Below are 6,451 nucleotides of genomic sequence, written 5' to 3'. Positions count from 1 at the left end.
CGCGGGTATGGCAGTCTCCACAAAAATGAGCATGGTGGAGCAGTAGTTTGAATGTGGATCTCTGATGCAGTGTATTTATGTTAAAACTTCAAGGCCACACTAAGATCGTATGTCCTGGATAGCAAGTCCTTGGTCCTTCTTTCAGGACCAGCCTATCTAAGACTTCCTCCCACAATGTTATTCCTATCTTCTTTATATTGAATTTTTTTTTTATTTTTTGCATGGACTTTCAAAAAAATGCTACTCCAGCAGTATCAATCTATCACTCTCTCATTAGAGTTTGTGATGGTAGAGACACACTATGAATTCTTTCTGCAGAGAAGATGGCTAATTTTCCTTCTTCCCTCCCCTTCGTTATCCAGAGAACAAGCTGGAAGATCATCCATATTGTGGAGAATGTTGTTGTCTGTATCTGAGCTTACAAGAATGTTTTCACAAAGAGGAAAGGGAAGCCACCGGAGTCTGGCTTAGTAGAAGCAAGTGGTGATCTCAGCTCCCTGAGCAATCCTACATGCAAGCTGGGACATCTGGCAAAGCTAGTAAGTTGTGGTTCAGACTGTTGGTCTCTTTGAAGAGAGGCAGGTGACTGGGGATTTGATTCCAGCTTGATGGGGAAGGGCTTCTGGTTTGGGTTGTTTTTTAACTCCTGAACCAGGAGAACAGGCTGTAATGAACAGATGAGCTTGGCCTGAGGTCTGAGCTGCAATTCAAGGCAAGGCTCTGGAAGGGGCCTGCCTTATGGTAGCTGCTATGTCAAGTACAGGCAGGCCATCATCTCCATAACTTCCTGGGGAAAAGGAAAATCAAAGCACCCTAGAAAGGAAACTTGTGAAGGACTAAAGAAGGTAGTCCTAAGCTTTGTGCTTCATGGCCTGTAACTTGTAAGCTCACTGAGATCTCACTGTGGGTCTATCAGGCAACTGAGGTCCATTTCTTTCAGACCAGAAGGAATCAGAATGCTGTGAACTGTCAGGGCTGGAGGCACCAAAATCAGCCCTGAAGAGCAAATCTGATAAGGCCCTGAAGTTTCCTGCTTAAGCTTGTGCTGAAACCTTCAGTTTGAAACTCTCTAGTTCGCAAACAAGCTGTGGAAGAGCAAGCCTGAGAGTTCAGTCCTTGTTGGTACAGCTGCTTTGGCACACATAGCCCTTGCCAAAGTTTTAACTGTCCAGATGTCTGGGTGAGCAGGGGGAGACAACCTCTTCCACATCATGGGGTTGGATGTCACACGTGTCAGACCTCCTCTCTGACGCAGGTGGCCAGTGAGTACAGTTTGGTTGGCCTCCCTGGTCGAAATGCTCCCTCCCACACGTAATGCACGTTGCCCATGTGCCTGCCTGTGCCTGCCCTGGGCAGTGCTAGGCAGGACACACACAATGGGCTGGCCCCTTCCCTTTATCTCTTCTGAGATCCCCCGCTACGTGTTTACTCCAGCATATGTTGAGGAACTCTTAGAAACTGATTTTGTCAGACTGGCACAGACTGCAGGGTGGGTACACTCACTCCCAGCACAGACTCCACCATTTGCAGGATTACACTCACATGTAATTTCTTTCTGCTAGGCCAAAGTTCATGATTCCATTTTAGAAAAAGGGTAGGAACAGGTACTGTCTGCAAATGTATTTAATAAAGTACTTTGGTTGCTCTGAATTGATTTATGTGTAGTAATTACCTTGTAATATAATTAGAAGCTCCTATATATACTTTCCTTAAACTTTCTGCTTTGATGTTGCACTTGGGCGTCTGTATGGCTTTGTAGGATGCAGTCCAAAGATGATTGGATCCAGTCCAAGATTACTAACACAGAGACACGTTTGCAAAACAGGACTTTTAAAGTCGGGCAAACATGGGAAGAAGGTTTGGTCAAATAGTTCAAGTACGCACTGGAAGTTTACAGAGGAAAAGCCAGATTTCTACTCAGGAAAGCTACCTCTTCTGGAAAGTGTGGTTAATTCTAGTGGCACAAGATGCAGCTTTTTGTCCAAGGCAGCTTGTTTGTACTGAAGACCAAGAGTGTGTTTATATCTCAGAACAAACACAGTCTCAAACAAAATGGCCACCATCTAGCTGATTATTCCCAGAAAGTTCCAGACACATAAGATGAACATTAGATGAGTTTTGTATGAGACAATGCATTTTATGGGGAAAACTCTGCATATAAATTCAGCTTTCAATGACTAGATAGGAGGAATGAATTAATCTTTGAACGTCATAGTCTGAGTGGTGGATAACTGAAAGGAAAAGTACTTCTTTTGTCATTTCTGGAGTCCAACTTTTTGTAGTTTTAGAGAAGGAGACAAAATATTTGCCAAGAAAAAATAAGATATTCTTAAACAATGCAAATAACAGATGTTCATGATTTTAGATAAGGAAATCAGCCCTTAAACCATGCAATTATCCATGTAATCTTAATTCTGTTGTCTTGCTCATGTTTCTATTTAGGCTGTTCAGTGCAACAGTGATGCTGCCTCTGATCTGGGGTACCTATTTCAGAGCCATTGCTCCAAAATGTACTGTTTTCCTTATATGTTGCTATTAACATTCATTATTGTTTGGAATTGTGTGCCTTGTATTGAAATTCCATTAAAAATATTCTTAATAAAGTGATGAGCTACTGAATAACCTAGAAACACCTGGGCAGCGTTAGGTAATTTTAATACGCCTCTTTGCCTGTCACCTGCAATAAAACAGTTCCTGTTATTGCTTTGGCATAATTGAAGTTACACTCCACCCTTTTTTCTATAAAGTTCACAAAACACACCCCCTGAAATCCCACAAGCTCTGTCAGCAAAAACAGGAAATTTGAGACTAAACACTCACCATTTCTTTTAGGTAAAAATTAGTCCAAACCAGGCAGGAGAAACCCAGAAGCTGTTGGCTCAACCAGTTCTACATGCTAACAAGCAAGTTAGGAACATGCCTATTGAATATGATTTTTTTGTAGATGATCTTCTGTCCCTGTGATCAGAACCACACTTTTGATTTTAGGGAGAAAAGGAGTTGTGTGCTCTGAGAGCTGACCCTAGCCTACCCAAAATAAAAATGGGACAACCAGAAACAAGTTGACACCAGTGGCTTCAGATAACTCACAGAAATGGAGTAGAGTGGAAAGCCAGGGATGTAATGGGATGGCCAAAGGGGAGAGATGATGACAGATTGAGTCTTATTTTTTTTAGCAGCAAATAAAAATGCATGGCAAGAGATGCAAAGATTAATAGCAAAGAAGCAGCAACTGCCCTGGCCTGGGTCTTGGTGTCCTGTGAGGAATGATGGGTGCTCTGCTCATGGAACATGGTGGTGCCTGCCAGTGTGGCAACAGATGAAGCAGATAAGGTCACTCCCACAGAGGAAAGACTTTGGAGCCTTTCTTCTTAGACACATGACAAAGCATGGGAAAGAGTGGGGACATGGCTCACTACTAGCCAAATCAGAGAATTCCTGGAGACTTTTTCAATGCTGCAGTAAAAAGGCAGCAACAAATTCCTGCGTAACACACTAGGTAAGCAGTAAAGAACAAAACTGGGAGACTAGTTTTCACCAATGGCAGTGAAAGTGTATGCTAACCTCCTGCCAAGTCTTGATTTGCAATAACAAGAGTTGGTCCAGTTTTGAAGGGTTTTTATTCAAACACTGATTAGAGACCAAAGCCAGAAGCCTCAAATCAGACTTGTTAAACTGTATTTCTTCCCTCCCAAGCGATGCCTTGGTAGATAAGTTTAGGTATGCAGCCTTTACTGGATGGAGAGAAAAGAATCAGAATAACATATATTATACTGAAACAAGAGCCCCAAACCCAGCTCCAAGTTACAAGCCCACTGATAAGGCCCTCTTTTCACTGAATGTGTGAGAGGGACTAGCTCTGCTGTGCTCCTGTAGCCATTCAAAGTCCAGAAGGATGCCTCTTGTTCTCAGGTCAGGAGCTAGCTACAGAGCCCCCACTGGGCTACAGCTGGCCCTGCAGAGCTGCACTGTTCTGGCCCCATCTCACCATGCCTCTCTGCTAACCCTTCATGAGAGCCTCTCCATCAGTTCCTCTCAAGTACCCTTACTGATGGTAACTCCTTACCAAGGCTGCTATTGCCAGCAGAACCCATGCAAGAAGGGAGAGGAGCCTTGCCCTCCCTCTTGATTTATTTGTCTGCAGCTTCTAGACTGCAAGCAGAGCACCACTCATCATAGTTGCTTTGAACAGGTTTTTCACAAGACAAATATAACATCTGTAATGATTTCAGCTTTCTGAGAAGTCTGTTGCTACCAGCAGCACTCCAAATACTGTACCAGGTGATGGTAAATGTGAAATGTTTGAGCCTGTCCATTGGTCTCTCTGTTGGACTCTTTCACTTGCCTTTCAGGAGTTTTATCTATCAGTAGTTGTCTGGGAGAGAATACCCTTCTATTTTGCCTGCAGAGAGCAGAGTCGCATGTCCTAGGATGTTGGGTTTTATGTTAACATACAGCTAAAATTACAGCCAACAGCCATAAGGGGTGTGGTGAGCTGACCCTGGCTGGACGCCAGGTGCCCACCAAAGCCAGGCTATCACTGTCCTCCTCAGCTGGACAGGGGAGAGAAAATATAACAGAAGGCTCATGGGTTGGGATAAGGTCAGTGAGAGATTATTTAGTTAATTACTATTATGGGTGAAACATATTTGATCCAGGGAAATCAGTTTAGTTTATCACCAATCAAATCAGAGCAGGATAATGAGAAATAAAACCCATTTGAAAAATACCTTCCCTCACCCCTCCCTTCTTTCCAGGCTCAACTTTACTCCTGATTTCTCTACATCCTCCCTCCTAGTGGCACAGGAAAACAGGGAAGAGGGGCTGTTGTCTCTGCTGCTCCTTCCTCCTCAGGATGAAGACTCCTCACACCCTTCCCCTGTTCCACCATGGTGTCCTCCATGGGCTGCAGAAACACAGATACCTCATTGTGGTCTGCACCATGGGCTGCAGAGGTGTCTCTGCTCCAGTGCCTGGAGCACCTCCTCCCCTCCTTCTGTGCTGACCTTGATGTCTGCAGAGCTGTTTCTCTCACATATTCTCACTCCTGTCTCTAGCTGTAGTTGTTTCCTTGCAGTAACTTTTTTCCCTCTTAACTCTGTTACCCCAGAGGTGCTGCCACCATCACTGATGGGCTCAGCCTCAGTCAGCAGTGGGTCTGTCTTGTAGCTGGTTGGCATTGACTCCATCAGAACTTGGGGGAAGCTTCTGGCACCTTCTCACAGAAGCCACCCCTGTAGCCCCATCACTACAAAAACCTTGGCGCACAAACCCAATAGAGAATTTATTTGGGGTTTTATTCCACATTCTATAAAATTTCTATGATTTTTTTCTATAAAATTTCTATTCTATAAAATTCCATTTCTATAAAATCAGTAGCAATTGGAGTATTGGTGAAACTTTCAGGATGAAAGACATAAAACCAAACAAAAACCAGCTGTGTGTTTCAGGTGAAGGAAAAATTTGACAACTGTGTGTTTGATCACGTGAATCTGTTGTCCTAATTCCAACCCACATCTGTCTTCTTCCCCTTTTTTAAAACTGTAAAAGTAGAGACATTCACAGCAGGCTTAAAAAATAGAGGTATAAAGTTTTTGAGACTGTAGGAAATGCATGGATGCAATGAACTCTGTAATCCTAAATCCATTACAGAGGTGATTATATCTTAAGGGGAATGAGAGTCTCTTCACATATGTGAGATAGAAATGATATAGGATTTGCAGATCAAACACAATCAGTGCGCAGGCAAAGGCTTGCATTACAGCAGAGCAAGTCCTTTGCTCCCCTTTCACCTTAACCACCCAAATTAGAGATGCTGGGCATGAAGACAGGATTTACAGTCATGAGATGCATGTGGGATCAGATATCTGCTCCTGACGGCCCAATCTGTTCTGCAAGTTCTGGGAAAACTGGACTTCAGTCTTGTGGATCTGCATACAGCCTGCCCAATCAGATGAGGTTAGACAAGCTCAAGGAAGATGCCATTAATATCAAAGTATAAACCAGATCTTTTCAGTGAAGTGTCCCCACTCCCTCCCTTGCAACACAAGCAATCTTTTTAATGGTTTCTTGCGGATGTGCAGAGTTACTGACAGGTATGACAGGATAAACACCCTCTCTTTGTGGTCATGACAAACCTTAATTTTAAGTTGTGTGTAGCACACAGAGGTGGTACTCCTCTTGTCTGAGTGATGATGCACTCAGCACAGCAATCTACACCTGCATGGGGTGGGTAGGCTGCTATTAAACTCCGAGATCAGCACAGTTGGTGGCGTCTAGGGGACTATCCATTTCATTCTAAAGAAGATACCTATAGAGTATGAATCACACCCTAAATCTTGATGACAACTGTAGAAGTGTAGACACTTTGCTGACATGTAGACTTTCTCATTATAAATGTCTGAAGTTTGGTGAACTGAATCCAACTGTCACCTGTTTTACACAGTCTCCA

Source organism: Melopsittacus undulatus, chromosome 1 (genome assembly GCF_012275295.1).
Source record: "Melopsittacus undulatus isolate bMelUnd1 chromosome 1, bMelUnd1.mat.Z, whole genome shotgun sequence".
Taxonomy (NCBI): Eukaryota; Metazoa; Chordata; class Aves; order Psittaciformes; family Psittaculidae; genus Melopsittacus; species Melopsittacus undulatus.
Note: the sequence above shows the minus strand (reverse complement) of the source record.